Source organism: Labrus mixtus, chromosome 12 (assembly GCF_963584025.1).
Source record: "Labrus mixtus chromosome 12, fLabMix1.1, whole genome shotgun sequence".
Classification (NCBI taxonomy): domain Eukaryota; kingdom Metazoa; phylum Chordata; class Actinopteri; order Labriformes; family Labridae; genus Labrus; species Labrus mixtus.
In genome coordinates this window covers 26,400,849-26,426,630 of record NC_083623.1, presented here as the reverse complement: position 1 = coordinate 26,426,630, position 25,782 = coordinate 26,400,849, and the positions used below count along the sequence as shown (strand labels likewise).

Genomic DNA, 25,782 nt, shown 5'->3' with positions numbered 1-25,782 from the left:
CACCTAACGTTGTATCCATTGTGGGCTCCCTGTGGGCATGAAAAGAAGCTGTCGAAGTGGAGATGGTACAAAGTGTACTTCTCAGGAGAACTGGCTGTTACAGAGGGTTTCAATGGAAACACAATCTGTGGGGAGAAATAAGGGAAGAAAGTGCATATAAACTTTCTTACACTGTCCCTTTCCCTGCAATCTATGTTCAGTATGATTCACAGACTTTGCCCTTATATGGCTGTTTACACCGCTTACAGGGTAATAGTGCAACATGAGAACAGTTTATTAAGCTGCAGTGAAACCACGAGCGAACATCCTGACATTCATCTAAAAAGTCCAGTATAAGAAGCACATAACTTCCCTCTCTTTGCTCAGGCCCACCCAAAGCAATAGTTTGGCCCCTGAAAGGCCCAGTGAGAGGACCCTTCCACATTTTGATTTGATTTATCAGTGCTTAAGAGTTAGAACCAGCCGCCCCCTGGCCTCCTCTTGCCTGGCTCCAATCAGCTGTTAGAGCTGCTGCTGGTTTGGCTACATCAGTCTGACATTGCCAGCCTAAAGCACGGTTTGTACTTCTGCGTCAAATCGACGCCTTAGCTATGCTGCGGTGACCCAGGCCCATTGTGAGCACTCCATACTTGTGCATTGGTGAGTCCATGTAGCTCTGCAATACTCTAACCCTACAAACACGGTACGACTTCCACCACATTCTCTGCATGTTTGTGTGCAGGAAACCATGGCAACTGAAACAAAGCTATTGTGTTTGGAGCTGATAAAAAATTGAGCAGCCGTTGAATATACCGGCTTGTAGTGTTCTTCCTTCAGCAGACATTAGAAAACGGCAAAGATACTGGAAATGTCGTAAAAGCAGGAAATAAAAATCATCCAATCACAAGGCTTGTGGTTGCATCCTTTCGATGCAGTTAAGTTGAATGGAACCGCCTGCAGCTTTGACGTGACTAGACAAAAGGCTCATAGCATTTTAAGAAGATGGGGTTTACATTTTGTAACAGGCTTCAGTTTAATGAATCAGAAGTAACTAAGTACTGGCTAATTTTTGTAATGGTTATCATAATAGCTTGAATTTAGGATGGACAATGTTTTAGCTAACCTCTATGGGTCGACATGTGCAGCTGGGACTCAGAGAGCTTCCCCCCGCCCCCTTTATGGGCGGATTTACTCCGTTCCTTAAGCCTTTTATTATCTACGTTCCAGAAATAGACGCAGTGGGGCATGGCGTGCGTCGTCCGACGGAGCAAAACTGTGGCGCTGACGGAACGCAGCATGAACGGACTGTGTGGTAATTATCAGTTAGCCTTCATGAAGCTTAACAGTGTGTGCAGATAATGACATGAGCTTTTCAGAACAACAGTGGGCACTAGACTCACCTGTACATTCATCTGACAGGTAGAAAGCACTGAAACAGGCTGCAGAATAAACTGATGAGATTTACAACACCCTACCTTTCTCACCACTCATCCTTATTTATTTTCACAATTAAAACCAGAACCCTTTAATTCCAAAGTAGTGAAAGCAGTGTCGATGTCTTGTTTGAAGCTCTTCCTATCTTTCTGTCGTTCTCTCAAACTCACTAATATCTCTCCTGCAGCTCCTGCAAGTGAGTGTAAATATAACAGAAGCCTTTTCTTATTTTCTACCTGCAACATTTCGCAATCCAGTCTCATATCAAAATGTGTAATACCTACGTTGGTCCACAGCGCAAAACGTAGTAGTTTCACAATAATGGCTCTAAAATTGTGACATGTCTACGTTTCCTTTTGTCTATTCTTTTGTATAGGCATACCTCAGGTCACGTGACTGCACAGTTTTCCCCTGGCGAAAAAAAAAAACATGGCGGACATCCCTTCTATTTTCGGTGGAAAATGCAATATTTTAAGATAGTTTGAGGCTTAAGTGTCGTTTTGATAACCTTTCTGAAGACAAATGTACATTGTATCTTCATAATCTTCATTCGGTTTATGTTTATGATCTTTAGTTTGTTCGTTTCTACGAAGATTCTTTCAGGTCTCGCTAGAGAAACGTTGGACTGTTACGTTTTCTACCGTTGCTATGGTGGTTGCTATGGACGCTATCAACAACGAACCGGAAGGAAGTGGACGTCGGTTCGCGGCTCTTTACAGTCTATGCTTAAAACGGGTTACATCAGACCCTAGACATCAAACTAAGCTCCTATGCAATAAATAATGATTTCTGTTACATTTTTATGGATGTTTTTCATTACAACCAAATTTAATAAAACGATTGGAACAGATCGATGCATATTAGCAACATTATAAACTATAACATGTAACAATACATAAAGACAATACTGTACAGTTTATGTGATTTATATGATTTCATAATTTTATTTCACAAAATAATCCTGACGGATTAGATTAATACCAGAAAATGCAATCAATAAAGTAAACGGCCGGCGCTAAGAACTACAAACGGGCGCATGACACTGACATCAGATAATGACGTATTGATAATCGTCACTTGTGAGCGACCTCTTTATTAGATCTTTCAGGGGGTATTTACTGATGTTTTTTAAGGTTGGTTGCAAAAACACAATCTGTGTTAACCAAAGATCCCATTCCAGGAATCTAAGCAAAAACCCATTCAAAAAGCCCATTATGCTATGGTCTGCCAGTGTGCTGCTGACATGCGCAATCGTGCAGTCACGCCCACTGTCGGTTTAAAGGCCGAGGGCGCGTTCACTATCGATTCAACGCCCCTCCTCTCCGTAGACTCAAATTTTAAATCCCTTTTTCATACACTTATGTTTGACCTAGAACCCCCAAATTTTCACCAGTTGTTCGTGAGATTGGGAACTGTCACCAAAACACCTCCCTAGGTCTCTTCTAAGAGATTTTGTGAGCCCACAAGTCACTTAAGGCCCCACTCTCAATTTGCCAAACCTTTCAACAATTGAAACACTTTTATCAAAACATCAAAAAAGGGTGTTAAAAAGTGTGAAAATGTTCCAAAAGACAGAGGGTCATTCTCCACTATATGCTGTATGCTTCATGAACAAGACTGATGTTAAAAACTCCTTTTAAAGGTGCTTAAAAGAGTTAATTTGACTATTTGAGGCCTAGCAGAGACATGAAGCCTTTTGACCTGTTCAACCCTGATGCTCTATGAAAGACATTAAACTGAATATTAAAACAATGAATGATGACAATTAGATTAACTCTTCTATAAGGAAAGAAGGATAAAAAATTAATATGGAAAAGAGCATAAGAGATTTTTACTTTTAGCCATAATTCTAAACCAAGCACTTAAGGCTGTCCTCCAAGCATATAGTTCCCCAGATTCTATGATATACTTACACCAAAACAAACAAACAAACAAACAAAATTAAAAAAAATAAACATTTTATGTACTGGGCTTTGAAAGAGCTCTATGAAAGTATGACTGCAAGACCCCATGCCTATGAAATGAGAATATTTAAGTTTTTGGCTTAGAGCTGAACAACATACATCGTTGGAAAGGTCTCATCCTGGAGAGTAACATATGTGAAGATGAGGTTTCAACATGACCCCTGTTTTGAAATAATGCCCTTTGAACCTTGACCCAAGGGCATGTTTGAAGGCTTATAACTCAGCAACAAAAGGGGCTACAGACATGGGAATAACTGTTTTAGAGAGGTCTTGGAACAAAGTACCATGTGAGGGTAGTCAGCTCACCAAAACAACAGGGGGAGCTGCTATATATGTTTAAAATATATTTTAACAAATGTATCAATTATTTTTTAAATATCTGATAACATAAATGTGTTAACCATCCAATTAAACTCCCCTCTGTACCCTCAGTTAAATATATATTACTTCTTAGGTAAGGGAAACACTGAGATTTGTCTAAAAGACTACAATTCCTCAGAGTCAAGTCATACAGCTTGATACTGAATGGCGCCATAATTGTAGTCTTTTCCGTTTCCAAAAAAAGGTTGTAACTAGGATTATAAAAGGCTTACAAAAGATATATTCACTCAATATGTCACAGATCTCGTGTGGCCGAAGTATTTATTGCATAGTACATATATGATCTATGTTAAAATAAAGTACATGTATCAGTTCATTTTGGATATTTTGACTGTTATTCTAGTAACGGGAATTTTGGTAGTTATGTCTGGCGTTGTGCACAGAGGGAACATAATTAGGGTTGTAAAAAATTTATGTCTACCCACTATATCAAATATTTACTAAAGCCGAATGGGTTTTGTAAAATAATCTAGACTATATAAATTGTAAAAAAAAGTGTGTCTGTCAGGATTATTTAGTTAAATAAAATCATATAAATCACACAAACTGTACAGTATTGTCTTTATGTATCAAGGATTGTTACATGTTATAGTTTATAATGTTGCTAATATGCATCGATCCGTTCCAATCGTTTTATTAAATTTGGTTGTAATGAAAGACATCCATAAAAATGTAACAGAAATCATTATTTATTGCATAGGAGTTTAGTTTGATGTCTAGGGTCTGCTGTAACCCATTTTAAGAGCCGCGAACCGAACGTCCACTTCCTTCCGGTTCGTTGTTGATAGCGTCCATAGTAACCACCATAGCAACAGTAGAAAACGTAACATTCCAATGTTTTTTCTGGCGAGACCTGAAAGACTGAATAAACGATATAATTCGCAATGGATTGTGGGATGGGTAGTTCCTTGACTCCAGACGAAAATGATGTACACAGTCTTGAACCTATACCTTTGTTTCCGTTTTTAACGCCGTTTTGGTGCTGAATTGAATGTACTATAGTCACGAGTGTTGGGGTAGCTTGTTGTCTTGGTCCCAGGCGCCAATCTCTTGATATAAGGATTTTGTGAAAAATCAATGGAGGATTTGAATGGGAAAATTTTATTCCGGAACCAGAGCAGCCAAAAAAAGAGCCGCGAACCGAACATCCACTTCCTTCCGGTTCGTTGTTGATAGCGTCCATAGCAACCACCATAGCAACAGTAGAAAACGTGACATTCCAACGTTTTTCTAGCGAGACCTGAAAGAATCTTTGTAGAAACGAACAAACTAAAGATCATAAACAAAAACCGAACGAAGATTATGAAGATACAATGTACATTTGTCTTCAGAAAGGTTATCAAAACGACACTTAAGCCTCAAACTATCTTAAAATATTGCATTTTCCACCGAAAATAGAAGGGATGTCCGCCATGTTTTCTTTTTCGCCAGGGGAAAACTGGGCAGTCACGTGACCTGAGGTATGCCTATACAAAAGAGTAGGCAAAAGGAAACGTAGACATGTCACAATTTTAGAGCCCTTATTGTGAAACTACAACGTTTTGCGCTGTGGACCAACGTAGGTATTACACATTTTGATATGAGACTGGGTTGCATTTCACAGCACTAGCTCTACTATCTGAGAAGTAACCACAAAGGAATGACGACACTTCTGCATTATGACTTTCAGTTTTATACAACCAAACACACCACTGTACGTTTCTTTTCAGTCGCGCTCAGACGCTGAGCTTCTGGTGGCGTGAGGGCGATTTCAGTGGCATACTGGTATCAGCGAGCTCTGGGCAATGTGCAGAGCGTGCATGGTGATAAAGCTGACAGCTTATTGTTGTGATTTTCTCTCTCTTGACTGCAGCAACAACACTTTTAGCCTCACAGCATCAAATCACTGTCAGACAGCGTTGCATTTCTCAAAGAAACAGTGTTATGTGTTTTAGGTTACATTGGAGGAGGGCAAGGCATGTTTACTCACACGCACAGCTTTTAAAATCTTCCCTCAAACATCCTTAAACTAAATAAAGTGTCCACTTTTCCACTGCCTGCCTTTGTGGTGAAACAGAGCTGTTTGTAAAAAAAAGGTTTTGCTGGGATGGCTCCCACTCGGCCTCGGCCTCCTCTGCAGCCGGTTTGTGCTGAGTCTGTGGAATTCGGCTCACACAGGGGTCTGTTTGTGACCGTGTTGGTGGTTTATTTAGGACTTTCATGGATCCATTTTCCTGGGTTTGCGAGGGCAAGTGCAGTCTATGTTTTGTTACTGCTGCCACAGTCTCCCTGCCATGACAAGGCTGTGCATGCAGACATGTTACATGATGATGTAAACATCAAGTCTGTATATCTTCACTCCACAACAAAACATTTGTGAACCAAAGAAAAGCAAAGACATCTTTAAGTTGATCAGATGAGATCTTAACCAAAAACTCTTTAAAGACTCACCACCCACCTCACATTGAATTGTGTTGATTTAAAGGTCACATACTATACAAAACACGCTTAACCATGTTGTTCTAACACTAATATGTGTCCCTAGTCCGTCTACAAACCCCCCAATGATGAGAAAAGTTCATCCTCTCCGTCTTCTGCCTGCTCCACTTTTCAGAAAATGTGTTCTCAAACAGGCCGTTTGGAGATTTTCCCTTCATGACATCACAAAGGGCAGTAACCCCTCCCCCAGGTGGGTGACACTCCCACAGCTAGGTGTTTGTTCTGCCCTCTGAGTCTGCCTTCTCACTGTAAACAATAGGACATGGTATATATATATATATATATATATATACACATTTGTAGGTGTGTTAGGGACTTTGCCTCTGTAGGGGCGTCTGCTCTACACTACACTACACTGTCTGTGTTCAGTTTGCTTCTAGTGACACAATCATCAAACGGGTAACTCTGTAGCATGCTAATAAACCAACCAACAGTGTGGCTATTAATAGCTGTGGTGCTGCCCAGAGAACTCTCCCGTCGCTCACAAGCACACACTAAATAAAACTCATAATTACTCCCCAATTGTTAATTTGATGGACGGACAAGAACGAATCAGGAATCTCAAAATGAGGAGCAGTCTGCTGGGACACATGAGGTCTGACTCTCTATAATGGACGCCCCCTTTATCGGGCCTCAGCAGCTCATTCCAACCACGATACTGAGAAGACTCAGAGTCTCCAGTGGTCAGATCACAGAACTGTGGATCGGCCTGCTGCTGTGGTGTGGTGAGAGAGAGAGAGACGGAAAGAATAAGAGAACAGAGCCTGATAATAGGCTGATTGATAGTGGAGAAGAAAGGAGGAATCTAGCCTGCGGGAAGAGAGCGAAGCTGTTTCACAAAATGTTAGCAGATTTAGCTGACAGCATTTTTAAAGACTGCAAACAGTCAGCCGTGCAAGCCCTCGTTAATTATCTTGTTAGTCCTTTTATTAAAGCTACAAACACTTTAATTCAGTATAGACGCTGCGATTTCATCACGAGGAAGAAGTTTCACTTGGATTTAACAAAGTCGTATTAAGTAAACAGTTTTTCATGTCTTTTAAGCTCATCGTCTCACTGCTGCCTGATCTCCCTCTTCATGTTTTATAATTCTAAATGACAAATACTGTGTCGCAGACGATCTGCCGTGCAATCACCTCTGAGGCAAACAGGTGAGACTCAGCGTGCTGGACTTTGCAGGGCTGTGATCTGGTCCAGATGATAGGCGAGCAAAGTGACACAGATGTATATCACATGGAGACTCAGGAGGACTGTGAATGTGTGTTTGCACATATCTTGTTCCTTGCCTGGTCATGTAAAGCTACAGTACATGTGTGTAGTTACTGTAACTCAATCAGAGTCCTGGTAAAGGTGTTAACACAAACCACCAGACAAAAAAACCTTCCAAGGGAGCGCAAAGAGTGCAAATGTACTAAAGAAACAGAAATGATCTGACGGAAAATTTGCATCAGATACTGAAGGTAACATTTCCTCTTTTGGTCGGAGCAGAGCTTCAATCAGTCAGCAACAAAAAACAGCATAAGTCATCTGTTGACTCTTAATGCTAGCATTCCTATCACAGGTTTCACAATGATGTCCAGCAAGGTGACGTTGTCTTCCTGATGCTGTACGAGACAAAGTAGACACAAAGGAAAGCTTTTTGAAAGTGGTCCGCCTAGTTGAAAGCCACTTATGCTAATTACTTTTAAACCGTCAACCGCTTTGTGATACATTCTGACCGATCCAGGGTAACGCAAACCTAGATCGTTGCATTTTTGGGTGGGTCATTTTTGAGTGTATTTGAAGGGACAGATAGAGATAGACAGGAAGATCAGGGAGGGATGATATGCAGCAAAGGCCCCCGGGTACGGAGACAAACCTGGGATGTAACCTTTAACGTTAAAACTGGTGAAACGATTTGAATCAGAGAAACCTTCACACTCCAAGTCTATTAAACACTGAAGTCCACCACAAAGTAAGAATCCTATAATCAACGTTATCAGTTAGCTCATATTTAAGATTCATGAAACGCTCTCCTTCTCCTCATGTCAGGCTCCAGTGAGTCACAGAGGCCCGGGGTTCAAAAGCCACAAACTAGCAGCAGCACCATTTACTAACTAACATCAATGAAGTCAGAGGCCAAAGCCATTAATCACTGCCATGTCATTATTTTGAAAGTCAGCAGTAATAAGACGCTCTACTGCTTCAAAGGGCTTAATAAAATACGATAAGTCCACTACCTGGTTCTGCAGAAATCTAAGGTCCAGGAGAAAGACCACAAAGACTGAATCATATCAGAAGTGTTTGAGGTTTCCTTCTGACAGATCCTCAAAAAAAAACTGCAATGGACTCACTACCAGCTGACAGAAATATGAAGTGGTTGAAAAAGTGTTGTGTTGTTTTAAAGAGGTGTGTTGTTACCATATTTGGTTTATTGGAGGTGTTACTGAATGCAAATGTCCCCCAACATGCACTAACCTGCTGGTGAAGAACATGTGAGACTTACAGTATCAACAGTGATTACCAATGTGCGTACGACCAATGTCCACATGTTTGATAAATATCGATATTTTTTGTACTTTGTACTTCATTCCACAATTAGGAAGACTTTCTACACCATGTTGATGAATGAGGCCCCAGGAAACGGCAACCTCGCAAAAAGACGAGTCAGACTAGTGTTGTTGACAAAGCTGATATCAGAAGTCCCGCCTCTTCTTGATTTTGATTTGTCGGTGAGGGAGAAGTGACAGTGGCAATGGAGTTGGCACTGGGAATAAAATAGAAAACAAATTCTTACGGTTATTGATCCTCTGTTCCTTACTCTACTTTTCTACGTGTGGGTAAACAGGAAGTCGGTAGATAACAGTGAAAGTGTGGTGCAGTCTTTATGTGTTCTGTTGGTGTTTACAGAGAGCTCTGTACCCAGCGAGGACTCACTCAGAAAACAGGAGCTCAGCCAGAAAAACAGCTCGACACAGCGATGAAGCTGCCAGCTCCACTCCTCTCACCTGGCTTTCTCTTTGCTTTGCATTTTCTCAATTTCTGAAAATATTTATACAAGTCAAGCGAGTGGCCTCCCGTCCCTCCTCATTATTACCCTTCCTGCCCACACTCTCCCCCCCCACTGTTGAAGATTTGCTCTGTCTCGAGCAGTTTTCATATTTGCACTCCTGAAAATGTCAGGTAGACTGCCCCTGAAATCTTCCTGACTTGCAACATTACAGAAGGAGATGATTACAGTCTGACAAGAGAGGGGCGTGGTCAGACGCAGCTCATTTACATATTTAAAGGTACAGACACAGAAACAGCCTGTTCTGAGCAGGGCTGAAATAGAGGGGTTTATAGACATGATCAAATACAGGATCAGAGTGGATTTAGAACAAGAAACTTCACACACATGTTTTGTGGAGATCTGAGACTTATTTAAACTAGTTGAAAAGGAAGAGAAAATGAGCCCTTTAATTTTGCTGCCGTTATGGAACACTAGTAATGATTATTTTGATAAGTGATCTTTTAATGAAGGTGATTATGTTGCCGTATTACAGTCATCAGCACAGCCTTCAATTATTTGTGACGCTGTAATTTTATGGTAAAATGGTCGCATAATGTTGCTTTAAGGAGGTCATTGATTTAATGATCTAGCTGAGGGAAGAAGGAGGGGAGGGGTGTTGATATTCAGACAGTTTTGGATGTTTGGATGAGCCTGGGTGTGTGCACGTTTGTGTTTGTGTGAGTCAGTGGGTGCTGTAGTACTTTCAGTCAATACCAGTACTGATTGGACCTCCAGTGGAAGTCGTGTATTTGATGAGCGCTGTGGCTTTAAGCCCTGCTCGGGGCTGGACCTGAATACTAAGAGCCAGCACAGACCTGAGCACCGTTGGAATATTCTCCTCTCAGACAGACTCGCATATTCACACACACCCATCATAACTGCTGTCAGGATCCTAATAATTTGGCTGTGTGTGCAGCGTGAAACAATAGCAACGACCCATCTGTTAGTGTGGGCGTGAGAAAGACGGAGAAAAGAGAGAGGCGATTGAGAGGTGGAGTGTGAGAAGAGCAAGAGGAACAACACTGAAATGAATGAAGACAAAGAAGGAGAATGACAGTGAAGGAGGAGGGAGGGAGAGAGAGAGGGAGAGAGAGAGAGAGAGAGAGAGAACAGCTGATGAATCCTACAAGCTGAAAACAGCCAGCAGTCATTTGTCTCCTAAGGTGCTGATTTTGTGTCCTGCTCATTGCACACACATTTTACAGAGGAATAAGAAAGGTGGAGTATCAGCTTCTTCTCCTTTTTGTAATTTTTCTCACTGTGACTTTCAGCTGCATCAGCACAGAAAAATGGCCCAGGCTTCTGAATGTGATGAGAGCAGAGGGGGAGCAGTCATCCCAACAGGAGGCCACAGTGGACATGTTGAACTGTGCTCAGACTGTCCTGCACCTAAAGCCTGTTACTGTAGACCCAGAATATTATTTTTGGCACAATGTGATCGTTAAAGGAGCAATCAGTAAGAAATGATAAAGTGACCTTACTATATGATCAGACATTCAGGCAAATATTCTCATTATGGTGTTAAATAGCAGACTTTTGCTGCGTCCTGTACTGTCTCATAGATTTTGTCAGGTCTTGACAAAAACTATGGCCCCGCCCCCCCTCCCGTCTGACAGAACCTCCCGCCTGACAGAACCTCCCGCTGTGAGGCGCAAATGTGAAAAACAAGATCCTGAGGATTTCAGGAGAAGTCCTCATGATATGATCTAGATATTTTCAGGAGTGCAGATGTGAAAACAGCTTCACTTCTCTGCAGAACACTGGATATATGTTTGGGCTGCATCTCACTGGTCAAACCCAACACATCTGTTAACAAAGCAATTCAAACGTGCATTTGGGCTCTTATAAATTCGAGGTACCATGGGGGGTAAACATCCAGTATGTAAAGTTAATGCTGCATTGAGAAGCTCAGAGTATGTTTCTGATATTTTTTTAAAGTTCAGCACAACCATGATTCACCTCTAACTCTCAAAAAACCACAAAAACAAGCAAACAGCTACCCTGCTGCCTCAAGCAAACAAGGGTGTTACTTTTACTAGGTAGCACTACATGTGTTTAACAGGACAGGACGACTGACGATGACCCTCGACCCTAAGCAGAGACATCACAGACAGAGGGGGGACAGACAGCTGCTGTGAGAGAGACGGACAGATGGACAAACAGAGTGGCCACCTGTTTCTCTCTTTGGATACATTAACACTCAGAGTCTAAAACCAAAAACCGTAACACTGGCCTCCTAGCTTTCAGCCTCACATATACCTTCCCTGAATGTTAGCAGTTATTACACAGAGCGGGCTGCCTCTGAGTGTGAGAGGAATTAAAGAGCATCTAGTGTGGACCACATCATCATGAAGACCACACACACGCACGCACGCACGCACGCACGCACGCAGGCAGGCAGGCAGGCAGGGTATGGGTGGTGGGCCTTTGGTTGGCGGACGAATAACAGCCTGCCACATAAGCCTCTTCCAGTTTTTACTACCAGTGACATCTGCTGCCTGGAGTTATATGTGTGTGTGCAGCGCTTACACTGACAGTACAGACCCACTAACAGCACAAACACGATGTACAGCAGAGTGTGGAGCACACAAACACAATGGTTTTGAATTATTCAGGTCATTTGGTTTCTTCTGTGCAAATTACTATCAAAAATGAATAATTGACTGAAGGCTTCTTTTGGGTGTAATCGGCCTGATTCATTTCAAATGTCTACTGTCAATTGTTTAAGTAGCCTGGAGTAACACCTGTAAAGCCTGTACCACACTGTGCGATTTCAGGATGATTTAAATCATTGTACCACTGATCGCAGGTTGTGAGTCTTCCAGTGAACCTTGAGACATGACGATCGATCACATCCTGATCAGCTGCTCCAAACCAGTTGGATGATTTTCTGGTAGGGATGTGACGATTCACGATACGATTCTCTCACGATTTATTTTACAAAATGAGACTGTATTAAAAAATTATGAGATGACTGAAAAAGATTCCTTTAAATTTTTTCATGAAAACACCAATGCACCCCGTAACCTCTTTGGCTCTTGCACTCGTTTGGGCGAGCAGGGCTGCACTTGTTAGTATGGTTGGCCTCTGCAGCTGCCATGATAACGCCTGCTTGTTACAACCAACCACCTCTGCTCTACAGCTGCTGACACTCACTATATTACTTCGATTCATTTTTCGTTTCATCTTTGAATCAACTGAACATGATCGCACAGTGAGAGCAGAGCCACGAGCCTAATTCTTGGGATTTTTCCCTGATTTGACCTGCACAACCAGACAATCAATCAATCCTTATTTGTATAGCACCAATTCAAAGCAAATGTTATCTGGAGACGCTTTACAAAAAGCAGGTAAAATATTATTTAAAATGACAAAAGAGCAGGCATTCCTGTTTAATCTGTCTCTTCCCGCCTATCATGAAAGAAACGAGCAGGAAATATCTGCAGACCTTCAGCTGACAGGGAATATTTGATAAGATAGCTGCTACAACCCCTCTCACCCCCTGCATGACACTGTGGGGGCCCTGAGCAGCTACTTCAGCAGCAGACTCAGACACCCACCCTGCAAGACAGAGCGCTACCGCAGGTCGTTCATCCCATCTATGGAAGCGATTAGTGATCAGAATTCAAATGATAAAGCTAATTTGAAAATTCAAATGCATTAACAGAAATTCTTTTTAATTTTCAGAATATGGGTGTATTATTTGACCTTAAAATAAAATGATGATTAATTTATCTAATTTGAATTTTAGTTTTCAACTTCAAAAATGCACATTCTTTGACTAAATTAAAATGAGGAAGAAAATGACATTTGCTTATCATTTTCAAAAAATGCCCCGCTACATCTGTATCACAATTCAAATGAAAAAGCTAATTTTAAAATGAAAATACAGTAACAGAAACACGTTTTAATTTTCAGATTATAGGTGCATTATTTGACATATATTTAAAATGAATATTCAGTCATCCAGTTTGCATTATACTTTTACTCTCTATGTATGCATATTGTATGACATCATTCAAATGAAAACTAAAAGGTCTTTGGCTTTTCGTTTTCAAACATGCCGTGCTAAAAAGTGATCATAATTCAAACCAACTCGAAAACGAATTGGCAAAGTGGACGACGCAGGAAAGTGACGTCAGACTCCAGCTCTCAGGCAGGTGAACGTAATATTTACAGTCTATGAGGCGAGCGGGCAGAACGTGCAGTACGATGGGTGGCGGGGTGAATCTTTAACACTAGGGCAGACTTTAGTTCACACTGTGATACAGGTGGTGATCGGAGTGTTTTTTTCAGCGCACACTGAACTTTCAGCGAGCATGACGCAGCAGCTTTATAACCAGAGCTGCCAAGTCTCACGCGTGACACCATGCCCACTATCTCTGACCGTGAGAGTCACTCAGCATCTGCACGCCGTGAAATTCACACAGACGTGTCCTAAGACCGGTTTATTGATATATTATAGATCACTCTCTTCTCTGCTTAACTTAGTTACATTAAAAAAGATTATCGATTGAAAGCTCTGTGCACAAAGTGTCTCTCATCCTCTGTGCGTAATGGCACACACTCTCCCTCTCGACCGACTGTATGAGCTCTCTCTCCCTTTCAGAGGTTGTTTTGTAGTTATTAAAAGAATAATCAACTACAAGGCTAAAAATGAATCAAAATCAGGGCAACAACTAGTTTGGAGCATGAACCAGCGTTAAAGATTCACCCCGCCACCCATCGTACTGCACGTTCTGCCCGCTCGCCTCATAGACTGTAAATATTACGTTCACCTGCCTGAGAGCTGGAGTCTGACGTCACTTTCCTGCGTCGTCCACTTTGCCAATTCGTTTTTGAGTTGGTTTGAATTATGATCACTTTTTAGCACGCCATGTTTGAAAACGAAAAGCCAAAGACCTTTTAGTTTTCATTTGAATGATGTCATACAATATGCATAGATAGAGAGTAAAAGTATAATGCAAACTGGATGACTGAATATTCATTTTAAATATATGTCAAATAATGCACGTATAATCTGAAAATTAAAACATGTTTCTGTTACTGTATTTTCATTTTAAAATTAGCTTTTTCATTTGAATTATGATACAGATGTAGCGGGGCATTTTTTGAAAATGATAAAGCAAATGTCATTTTCTTCCTCATTTTAATTTAGTCAAAGAATGTGCATTTTTAAAGTTGAAAACTAAAATTCAAATTAGATAAATTAATCATTTTATTTTTCAGTCAAATAATACACTCATAATCTGAAAGTTAAAAAGAATTTCTGTTAATGCATTTGAATTTTCAAATTAGCTTTATCATTTGAATTCTGATCACTAATCGCTTCCATACCCATCTGCAGTCAGACTGTTTAATCAGACTCTTTAACAGCATCACCACCTCATGCTACACACTGTGTGTGTTTTTTTAAGAACAATAACCCTTTCCAGTGTAGTTACTGTGTAATTTTCCATTATTGTATTTTTTTATTTAACTGATGTAAATATGTTTGATTTGATTTTTAACTTCTATTTTTATTTTTAATAATTATATTCCCATCCCCTGTTTTCTGGAGCTGCTGTAATTGCACAAATTTTCCCCACGGGGGATCAATAAAGTTTATCTTTAGTTAGCTTGTGTTTATTATTATTGATGCAGATTTCATTTGGGTGTGCTAGAGTTTTTACCGGTGTGTGAAGTGCATGTTCATGTGCCGTGCATGTGACCGAGACAACTGAAATACACATAGAAGGGAAGCACCGATTGGGAAAATCAGGGCTGATACCAAAATCGCTCTTTGTTTTAGGACTTCTTTTTGGAGTCAGACTCCCACAGTGCAGACATTTTCTCTCGTGTTTGAAATGAAAACAAGTCAGAGTTTGCCCAACGGGTGACTTCCTCTGCCCGATAAGAAAGCCTCTCCTCTGAATCTGTAGATTGGTCTATTAGATGTCAGCATTAAAATGATTTGATACAACAAATAAACATCGTCTACACTGCCGATGTCTGTCAACAGGGTCGATATATCGGGCGATATCGATGTTGAACTGAACACATAGATCTGACTTCAACCTCCGTCTGTGGGAGTTTTCTATTGACAACTGTGAATGCTCCGTGCTGCTTTCACCCGTATACTGCGAGCTCTTAGGTCGTGTCTGACTAACGGGTCGTCTAGAGTGAGCACATAAATCGCGAGCTCTGGTCAGGAAGAGTTAAATTCTTAAAAAAACGTTTCTATTATTAACTTTCATGTAACAATGTTTTATTGTTAGATGATAAGTGGTGCCATCAAAGCAACAGAGACAGATGAAAGTTTAATGGTTGAAATCGATCCATCAGAGAATAGAAGTGCAGTCTCCTGAGTCCGAGTCCAACAATACAACTCAACATGATGTTTTACGTAACTCAGAACTTCCATCAGATACTTGTGCATCGTGTATCCGCTCCGTTCTGTTATGGCTCTGTGCACCTTCGTCCGTCAACACCCGCAGGCTGCGAGCCCAATCGGACAGCTGGAGTGCCGAGACGAAGGTATTCCCACGGTAATTTTACAAATTCACTTGGGACAGCGCAAGATAATACCATGTATGTGGTATAAAACCATATAAAACCCTTTAAAACACTATACGGTCATTGTTCTGATCCGTGAAAACTGACTGTTCTGGATTACCTAGGCAGGTCTATGTTGTTTCGCTGTCTGACTTCCCATCCCGCCCGATCTTTTTTGTGGTAAATTGATTTGTCGTGCTCCGGCATCAGGCAAAAATAGAAGCCAGCGCAGCGGAGCCAGTGGAAGCACACACATTGAACAGGTTAACCTGTAACCCACAGATATCATTTTACTGAAGTTATGAGCTGCCTTAACTCTTACAATTTGTAAAGCAAACTATTTGTGAGAAATTAAAATATATATATATGGACATCTTGACTCCAGTGTTTGGACACTGACCCTCCCACAGAGAGAGCTGCAGCTGTGGAGCTGACCAACGTTCTCATACCAAATAGTTGTGATGATGAAAGTGAAAAAAAGAAAAGGTCTGCCAGTGTGTGGATGGACTGTTGTTGTATTTTACAGCACAGAGAGCTCAGGCTGTGCACTGCAGCCTAAGAGCGTCTTCCCTGGGCTGAGGTGTATAGTCCAGGTCTCACCTCTTTAATCCCGCTTCTGACTGTCGACTTAACCCGGTCTCCTGCCCACTTGTTTGGGGGATAGGTGTTCACAAACAAACACTTAGTGTTACCCTGTGCAAACACTAATACAATGCATGGATGAAATGTTATAGCTTCTAGATTAAATAGGGGATGAAACTCGGTTCAGTACGAGTCCTTTTGCCCTTTGCTGTCTTTGTCACGTGAACACAACAAATTTATTTTGAGTCTCAAAAAAAGGTTAAAAAACCAATCAAACCCTGTGACCTCACGCAGCGCTGGACTCTGATGTCCAGCAGAGAAAGCAGTAATCTGGTGTAATCTGGCTAATGTCCACCGTGGAGATTATTGTCTGAGCTGCTCTTGCCCCTGCCCAGGATACACACACACACACATACGCACACGCACACATCAGAACTTTCTATTGGCAGATATGATGATAGGACAAATCTTGGTAAATAAAGTTTACTTCCTGTATGTATGTATTAAAAAGGCAGATCTGTAGTTTTACTGATCTGACATCTCAGCGCATCAGTGACCACTCATCTACACACTCAAAAAACACGATACAATGGGGGTGAGTAGGGGGAGGTAAAGCAGAGGGGGGCACACCTGGGATGCCAGATTTTGCCAATGAGCCCTCTGGAGTTGTCATGGGCCTGTCATCAAAACACCTAGGAAGGAGGGTGCCCACCTGATGATGTTGTTGACTACCTTTTATCGCCTGCATCAAGTAACCCCCCATGACAAACCCCCTCTGGAAACCCTCAGCAGGCATGATCATCCCCACTCATAAAGCAGGTTACAAGAGACTGCGTCACCTCGTCCTCAGACTCAACTACTCAAAGAGTATCTGTGTTTTCTGACAACCCTAGAACAGCATGCAGAAGTAGAATCAATAACCGTTTTTTTGTTGCTGAAAGCTGAAGCAGAAAACAGAAAGACAGGAAAGAGACACATTTAGAGAAGCACCTACAGTGAGCCTTACAAACTATCCACAGCAGATAGAGCAGCTCCCCTGGTCAAGCTCACAGCTAACCAACACCCACCACTATTAGTGTGTGTTCTCAAGTGTCGACAGGTGAGAAGCAGGCCGCTGTGAGCAGCAGCAGCTGTGAGACGAGGGGGGGCGGGTCTGTCAGGGGCCGTGGAGAAAGCATTACCGCCAGGGACCTCTGAAAGTTTAATAAGTGTCTCATTTTAGAGACGAGGGGACGCGCTGCCATGAGAAACAGGATTTAAAGACGACAGCTCTGCTGCACATCCTGTTCGCTTTCTTCTCTGGTCGAAGCCTGAAGACAAGATTTTAGAGCAGCTCTTTAAGAATGTCACTCTGAATTAGCTGTCAAAAAAATAAAAAAATTTAATTCGACTGATCGCTAAATTTCAGTAGTTAATCACAATTAATCCCATTTTTAATCTCATGTTTTAAATTCCATTCCCATTAAAATATATATATATATGTATATTAGGCTATATATCAGTCTTTAGCTGAGAGTTCTTTACTTGTTTTGTGCTTTTATTTTGAAATAGAGTAAGGCCCTTCTAGTAGATGGAAGCTCAAAGGAACGGTAACAAAGGTCAATGTGTGATGTCATAAGGTCAATGTGTGATGTCATAAGGTGGATATTACTTTGGACTCGTCAGCTGAGCTGTCTGAGAGTTTGTTAAAGTGAAATGAGACATTCAAAGATGCAGCAGTGTTCTTCTTTTACATCACTGAGACTACAGGGAGACAGGGTGTTACAGAGGGGAGCGAGGACCAGTGGGGGAGCACAGCGCTGTGTGTGTGTGTATGGAGCTTCCACAACTCTGAAACACGATGTGAATTCACAGACTGGGAAACCAATATTACATCATTGCAGAATCAATAAGAATGTACCAAAGACGTGATGACGGCTGAGCTTAGTTAGCAGAATAGAAAAGCAGTCTAAAAAGGGCTACGGTCAGATTTCAGTTCTTTAAAGTGACGCAGCTTTGGACGTATTTCAGTCACATGACGCTCAACACACCGCCCTGCTGCAGCGCCAACAGCTGGCAGTCCCACCCACAGATGGAGGAGCCTCGGTGACTGAACAAGCGGACAGGTCAGCCTCATCAGGTCAAACATGCACACACAGGGTTAAGTACTGGGAGATAAAGAGGTGAGTGCAAAAACAACACTGATAGGTTCACTGTGTCAGAGGTCTGGTGATTAGAGAAACTGATGATTGAGGACGCCCAGGTAAGAGACGACTCCAACTTCCTTTACCATAACCACACCACGACTGTGTACATTTGAACATTGTATCATTTCAGAAACACACACACACACACACACACACACACACACACACACACACACACACACACACACACACACACACACACACACACACACACACACACACACACACACACACACACACACACACACACACACACACACACACACACACACACACACACACACACACACACACACACACACACACACACACACACACACACACACACACACACACACACACACACACACACACACACACACACACACACACACACACACACCTGTTCTCACGCTGTAACAGGGACCTGTATGTGCCTTATTCTGCCTATACCTGACAACAGGTCATTAGAAAACAGTTTCCTAGAATAAGCCACACACCTGAATAGAAGAGGGACTTGGTGTCTGACTGATTCGAGCGATCGAATTGAAACTAAACCAACCGTTTCCACTGACAACAGGCAGCGAGGAGCCTCACTGTTGGACCAGTGTAACTACTGAACGTGCAGATCAACAGTCTGATGATGTGAAAAGTTAAAGCAGTTTTAACCCCCCCCCCCCCCGGTCCAGCCTGTTGAGCCCAGCTGACCGCACGGACTTCATGTGTTAGATGATTCTCTCTCTCAGTGCACAGCCATTGTTCAGGGGAACAAAGATGGAGGGGTTTGTCCGGGGTCGCTTCATTATGGAGGCCAAATGAGGCCTGACTGCGATGTGGATGACCTGTTTCACAACTTTACACTCCTCCCTCCCTCCCTCCCTCGCCGTCTCTCTCTGTTTCCTGGAGCTGCGACTCTTATTTCTCCTCTCCATTCATTCAAGATCTAGCCAGGCTGCCATTGGCTGAACAAAGACTTTCAATTTGGAAACGTTATTAGGTTGCCAGGACGACAACCTCTGGTGACAGAACTATTTGGAAGGGGGGAGGGGTGTTCAGTGGTCTTAAGCATGGCAGATACATGATAGTTGTTATGGAACTAAATGACAGGCCCCTGTATGTGTGTGTGTGTGTGTGTGTGTGTGTGTGTGTGCGTGCGTGCTCTTGAACTTCATAACAAAGGTATTTCTGAATGGTCTGTTGTCATTGAGTGAGAACGGAAACTAATTGTTCACTTCACAGTATTTGCCTACCTACGAAAGCTAAAGTTGGAGCTGTTGATAGTTATTATTGTCCTGCAGGCAGCAGGGGGGCCTGAATGAAACCCTCCCAAAACAAAACACAAAGCTCTCAGGAGAGATCAACATATGAGCCAACATTGATTGGCTTGAAAATACAAAGTTTTAGATACTGGTTTCCTATTCAGTCAGACTCCTATACCAGCCTCCATGAGTCTGTTTTACATGGAGCCCTGCCCAGCTGCAGCTGTGATGTCAGTGGCAGGAGCTCACCAAACCCACCGAACAGTGACAACAACGCCTCACAGGTTAAACACACACAACCCCCCTGTCAATCACACACACACACACACTGATGGAAATATTTAGAGCTATGCAATCACAAAAACAAGTCACTACTGTTTAACCATGACGCAATAAGAAGTACCTTTTTTATCACTAAATGACTCCAGAAGAGATCATGTAGACCTGGTCAGCAGTTGAAAAAAAATAAACATTCAAGCTACAATGAATCCTGGCAGCATGCTCTGATGACATATTTAGTGGTTGTGAAGCTAAGCAGTGTGAAATATGTGTGAGGCCTCAACAGGTGGGTGCGAGCTTGTGTGAGAGAAGGTTGGGCAGATGTGTCGGTGAGACACGGCTGCTAATCCGCTGATCACACTTACCCGCTCTGATCGGGGATGGAAGTGACACGAGGACAAGAGAAACTGAAAATGATTTCCAGCATATCAGACACACGTACATCAGGATTTACTTCCCCGAACAAATCGAAAGTTACACCTTATGTTACCAGTTTACTCCAGCTGTTTTATTAGATTTAAAAAGGTAAGAGAGAACAGAAATGACAACAGTTACAACATTGAAACCGAGGTGCAATGACTTAAGCTGGTTACACACTTGATGATTTTAGGCCTGGTTTGCGCCCTTTAAAGGCTGAATGTGCAACATTTTACGCTTAAATGTAGCTAAAATCAAGTATATCCTCAGAAAATAACTCTGTGAGTCATGACTGTCTACAATGAGTGTAACACCCGAGTCCCACTGTCTGTGATGTCGTCTGAGTCATATCTACAGCGTATTTACATGGACGGGATGGCTGACTCCTCCCCTCGCGTATAAAAGTTGTTTAATTGAGGGACTAAAGAAAAGAAGAAGAAAGGGGATCATTCCCTTTTGACCTGGTCTGTAATAATCTCTGTATTCATGCAGTGACTCCTGACAGACACCAGTGTCATTCAACGTGACCAAATAAGTGGGCATGTGATCACGGGGCATGATGGGAGGTGGGAGCCTTAAGATTACTACTGAAGTGAGTTTATGACAGGAGGGCTGCTGGTTTGAATCACCAGGTCCAACGGGACACCGAGTGTGACAAACTGAGGCTGAAACATACTATTCTATGTTCAACACTAGTATGTGTTATGACTGCCTGTCGGTGGTTATTTTGTAGTTTGAGCTGGTGTCTGGTCTTGGAGTGTGGAAAATAAACAACAGCTGACTTACAGGCTCAAAAAACAGTGATTCATTCAGATATCTGTGTTATCTGTTCTGTCTGTAGGTGGAGATAAAGGTCTTTCTGGTGCTCTGTATGGGGTTGTTTCTCCTGGAGTCAAAGCATTTTCTAGCCTGACAGAATAAAAAGAATAATTGTTCAATAAATTTGTTCTGTTAGACACAACATGATCTGAGCCAAGTCGTTAAACAATGTAAGCAATCATATCTCATGAATACAGGCCGTGTTGTTGTTATTTCTCCTGTCCAATCAGATTTTAGTCAGTTAAGATTTAAAAAATCAGGTATTGGGATGACTCTGGAGAAGTGCGTGCATTAAGCCTGTACAGCGCTTTGGTCCAGTGTGGTTGCTTTAAATTTGCTAAATCAATAAACTTTGATTTAGGCCTGGGCGATAAAACTATAACAATAATTAGTTTGATATAATTGTTCTCAATATAAATATTAAAAATGTTCAATAGAAGTTTGATAAATTAAACTTGTAATTAAACCACCCAAACACTTGGATGGGGGGGGCGCTAATGCGCCTTGAACACTAGTTACCAACCGACATTAAAGAGAAGAAGAAAAAGACGATGAACAGCCAATCATGTTGCAGGGATATGGGTGGGCGGGCTTAGAGACGTTTGAATCGGAATGGAAACACAGCTGAAATGAGTGATAGCTACACTGAAGAAAACACTGAGTGTACCGGCTCACAGCAGGAGAAAACATCGTTGACATGCTAGGAGTTTGGAGATATTTTTGATATTTACAGTCCGACATAAAACAGAGTAAAGTGCTCTGTTAACTGCCGAAGAGAAGTGAGGCCACAAACCTTTTCCACTGTTTGAAACAATATGACCCGTTAGAACACAGCAAAGGAAAGAAATGAGCGAACATCAAAAACGAGTGTTAGTGTGGTCCGTATTGTAAATAATATAAACAGTCTGTGGTGTGGACCCTCAGTAAGCAGCGGGCCAGTAAGTGTTACTCCCCAGCAGCAAACTGTCATATCAGCGTTTTCCAGCTCCGTGCTCTGACTTTATGATGGTTAAATGTTCCTCTGTTTAAGTTTAGTTTTTCATGTTCTCACAATAAAGAATAATTCAATCAAAATGAACCATCTGGTTTCTTCAACTTTCACTCTGAGGCAAAAATCTGCCTTTAAATAGATTTGACATTTATTGTGATAATTATCGATATCGACTGATACAAACATTTTTTATTGTTCGTATCGCCCGGTCTACTTTGATTTGAATTTAAAGAATGTTATCAGAACATCTGTTATAGAAATACCCTCATAACGGTCTACCACCTCTTACAGTTACATGTTGACCACAGTGATCTGCTGCCATGGCCGCTGCGTGTGGTTACACTTCTTCTACTGTAGTGATTCAGCATTAATCCTGATAGAGTTACGTCTCTCTCTGCCTCAGACACAAGCTAGGATTCATTTCCTCCTTGGGTTGACTTTCCCTCTGCAAACAGTCAGTCAGTAGACTGCTGAAACATAAGACAGGAGATGTGAAGGATCAAAACTTGGCTGGGAATGGATGGATGTAATAATAATTAAAAGAAAGACCTGGCAGAGAAAAGCCTGTAAAGCGGCTCTTTTTGGAGCGGATCGAGGGGCTAAATGAGAGAGTGAGATTAAGGATGGATTGGCGGAGAGGGAGGAGAGAAAGAGCGAGGGAGAGATGAGGAGTGAACCGAGCAGATGGTGGCAGGAAGCCAGTCTCAATCAAAAAACTTCAAAAGGAAATCAGCAGAGCACAAATAATTAATTCTCCTGTCTTTTCTTTTCTTTTTTGCTTGAACATTTTAAAACTCTGTTAACCTTCAGAGCAGCTGAGAATCGGGGACACAGAGGGATGGGATTACTCAGATGATTAGGTCAACTGAAACTTCCAGCTGATTAGTCCGTTTTAATGACTTCTTGTTGACATTTTTATATGAATAATTCAAGCTTATGGTCACATCTCTGGCATTAGAGTAATACAACGTCACATCAATGACTGTGCATGGATTAGCAGCATGACGTGAAGGGAAATCAGGATTAGTCTCTGCATTAAGATGGCGACAATAAAGCAGAAAATGCAATTTCAGAGATTTACAAACTTAAACTATGTGTCTAATGACTGATCACTTTGAAGGTCTGGAGCCTGGGGTTTTGTCTTCTTTCTCTTGATTCAGCTGTTGATGTGTTTATATGATAAAACATTATGCAGATGTGATATGTCTTTCAAGTTATGTACCAGTTTCACACAATCAAGCAGAGGAAACACTTTGTTCCAAAACTGAAGCCGGGGGGGGGGGGGGGGGGGGGGGGGGGGGGGGGGGGGGGGTCCACATCAAGCAGTAACCTCTGCTGTTATAAAGTCAAGCCAAAGCTGAAGTGCAAAATCCTGCAGTTCCTCGAATGTCCACTTGAAGTTTGCTGCAGAAGTACAGGAAGTCACATACACACCCATTCAAAAAGTCTGTTTTTACAGCAGAGATTAACATGTTTACAGCCTGGTTCAAAAAAACAAATAGGTCTGATTAGCTATGTCTTGATCGACACACACTGTAGGGGGGGTGAACTTTTTTTGATGACTCATCAGTTTTGATTTGATGAAGGAAAAGAGTTATTCACAATAAGGCGTGTAGCTGACCTGATTGACAGGTGGGTGCGATGTAACTTTTTGTAAAAAGGCTTAAAACCCGCCTCAGCTCCAGCTCTCAGCCTGTCGTTAGGTTGAAGAAAAGTAAGGGTGAGACATCATTTCCAGCATGGAGACCACCATCGATGGGACTCCAAAGCCCCCTGCAGGAACAAACGTTGACGCCACTCAGGCTTCAAAAATTAATCTTCAGAGTAATGCTCCAATGCTTCAAATGTCCAACTTCACAACAAAAATAAACGTCTTTACAGCCGGGCTCCATGACGATCATTCAAATTATATTTAAGTAGTAATGTCTACATGAGCACTTGGACACTTGTGCTGCATGTTGTCACCTCTGCTTTCCTTTTTTGGAGTCAATGGACCTGACCTCTCGGCAGTGTATGAGGTGTTGGTGCCTTTTGGGATTATCCAGTCAAATCCTGGCTGCCGGGGCCGGCGCTAGCCACAGCAGCCAAGACACAAGACCGGCCTGTCGGTAGCAGCCATCTCGCCGCTATATTGCTGACCGCCGCCGGCCATAAGACATAAGGACGAGGAGCCCGGGCCGACTCGAGCTGGGGCGGACTGGTAGTGTCGGTGCTCTCACTGTTTGTCTATGGACACAGACATAGTCTGTTTTCTGACAGGAATTTCCAAGATCAATTCTGGAAGAAATCTCTGAATCAGTTGTGTAAACGGCCGTATGTGTTGAAGTAAACATGTCTGTAAATATAGGACCTTAGTGGGAGTGGCCTGCGGTGCTGTGCATTCTGGGATTTGGTGTCTTTCATCCACATGAGCCAAAAAGACACTTTCTGCCTTTTCTCTGCCAAGAAGGTACCAACTTCAAAATGTATTTCACATTTCTACTACATATATGACCCAATGTCAATACAGATTCATGTTTCAACGGGTGAAGTATCCCTTTAACTGAGGTTTAAAAATAGCCGTTCAAACAGCAGCCGGTGTGTTACTGAGGCCACACACACATATGACATCATGGCAGTCTCCATGGTGAAGAACGCTGATTTCCCCGTTAGTGTGAAAGAGCAATATGATCTATGAATCTGTCTCGTAATCATGAGCAGAACCTCCAGCCTTCACTGTGACTTGTTCTTTTTGTCGACCTCTCAGTCGAGACTTAAAACCCAACTAGGGACTTGAGTTAGTGTCTTCATTTTGAGTCTGTTGAATCAATGAACAGGACCAATTTATTTTCATTTCTAATTAGCCTGAGGCTAACCTCATTAATGCCTCATCAGGATGGGATAACATCAGTGGCTGCGGTCCAACTTAAACCCTGGAGTGGCTGGGGATGGACTTTCTCCACACAAACAGCCTCCCGTCATTCATCTGTGGCGTGAACCTGCAGCGCCTGGGAGGCAAGAGCCCTTTCAGCAGCTGTCAAGGCTTGTTACCATGACACTTCACAGCCTCATCACCATGACGATTGCTGCTTATCAACCCGCCCGAGATAAGCTGACATCAGCGCTGGGTGCTGCATGACATAACACAGAAAACAAGCTGACCAGCGTTACAAATGCACCCTTGCCCTCGTGGTTTAGGAATGTGCTCCAGGCCGACGTCTTTGACCTTCACGGCCAGGACAAAATCTCGTGAGAGGTCGTTTACAACACCTGCAACTGATGCAGATGTTGGGCTCACTTTGTACAGAGGGTAAGTGGAGAAATGTGCAGAAAACAAGTTCACCATGAACAATTCTGACAGAGAAAGTACTAGAAACTATTTCCTGAAGTAAACACAGTGAACAAAATGTGACACATTCTAACTTGTCATGCAGGATTTTCTGCTTTTCTCTGTCATGAATCAGAGAAAATGAAATCCCCTCGTGTGTGT

At 42.2% G+C, this 25,782-nt stretch overlaps 2 protein-coding genes and 1 long non-coding RNA gene across 3 annotated transcripts in view; 1 reads left to right on the top strand and 2 right to left on the bottom strand.

Annotated features, from left to right (window-relative positions):
- Positions 1 to 25,782, top strand: part of ephx1 (epoxide hydrolase 1, microsomal (xenobiotic)) — a 64,855-nt gene that overhangs the window by 11,142 nt on the left and 27,931 nt on the right. The gene's annotated exons all lie outside the window — the stretch shown is intronic.
- The window catches only part of enah (ENAH actin regulator), a 128,230-nt gene that overhangs the window by 99,633 nt on the left and 2,815 nt on the right, over positions 1 to 25,782 (bottom strand). The window lies entirely within an intron of this gene.
- On the bottom strand, positions 18,841 to 20,024 carry LOC132985352 (uncharacterized). The gene is made up of 2 exons (XR_009675038.1): positions 19,007 to 20,024; positions 18,841 to 18,956 (listed from the first exon to the last, which is right to left on the bottom strand). It is a non-coding gene; the product is annotated as an uncharacterized LOC132985352 (long non-coding RNA).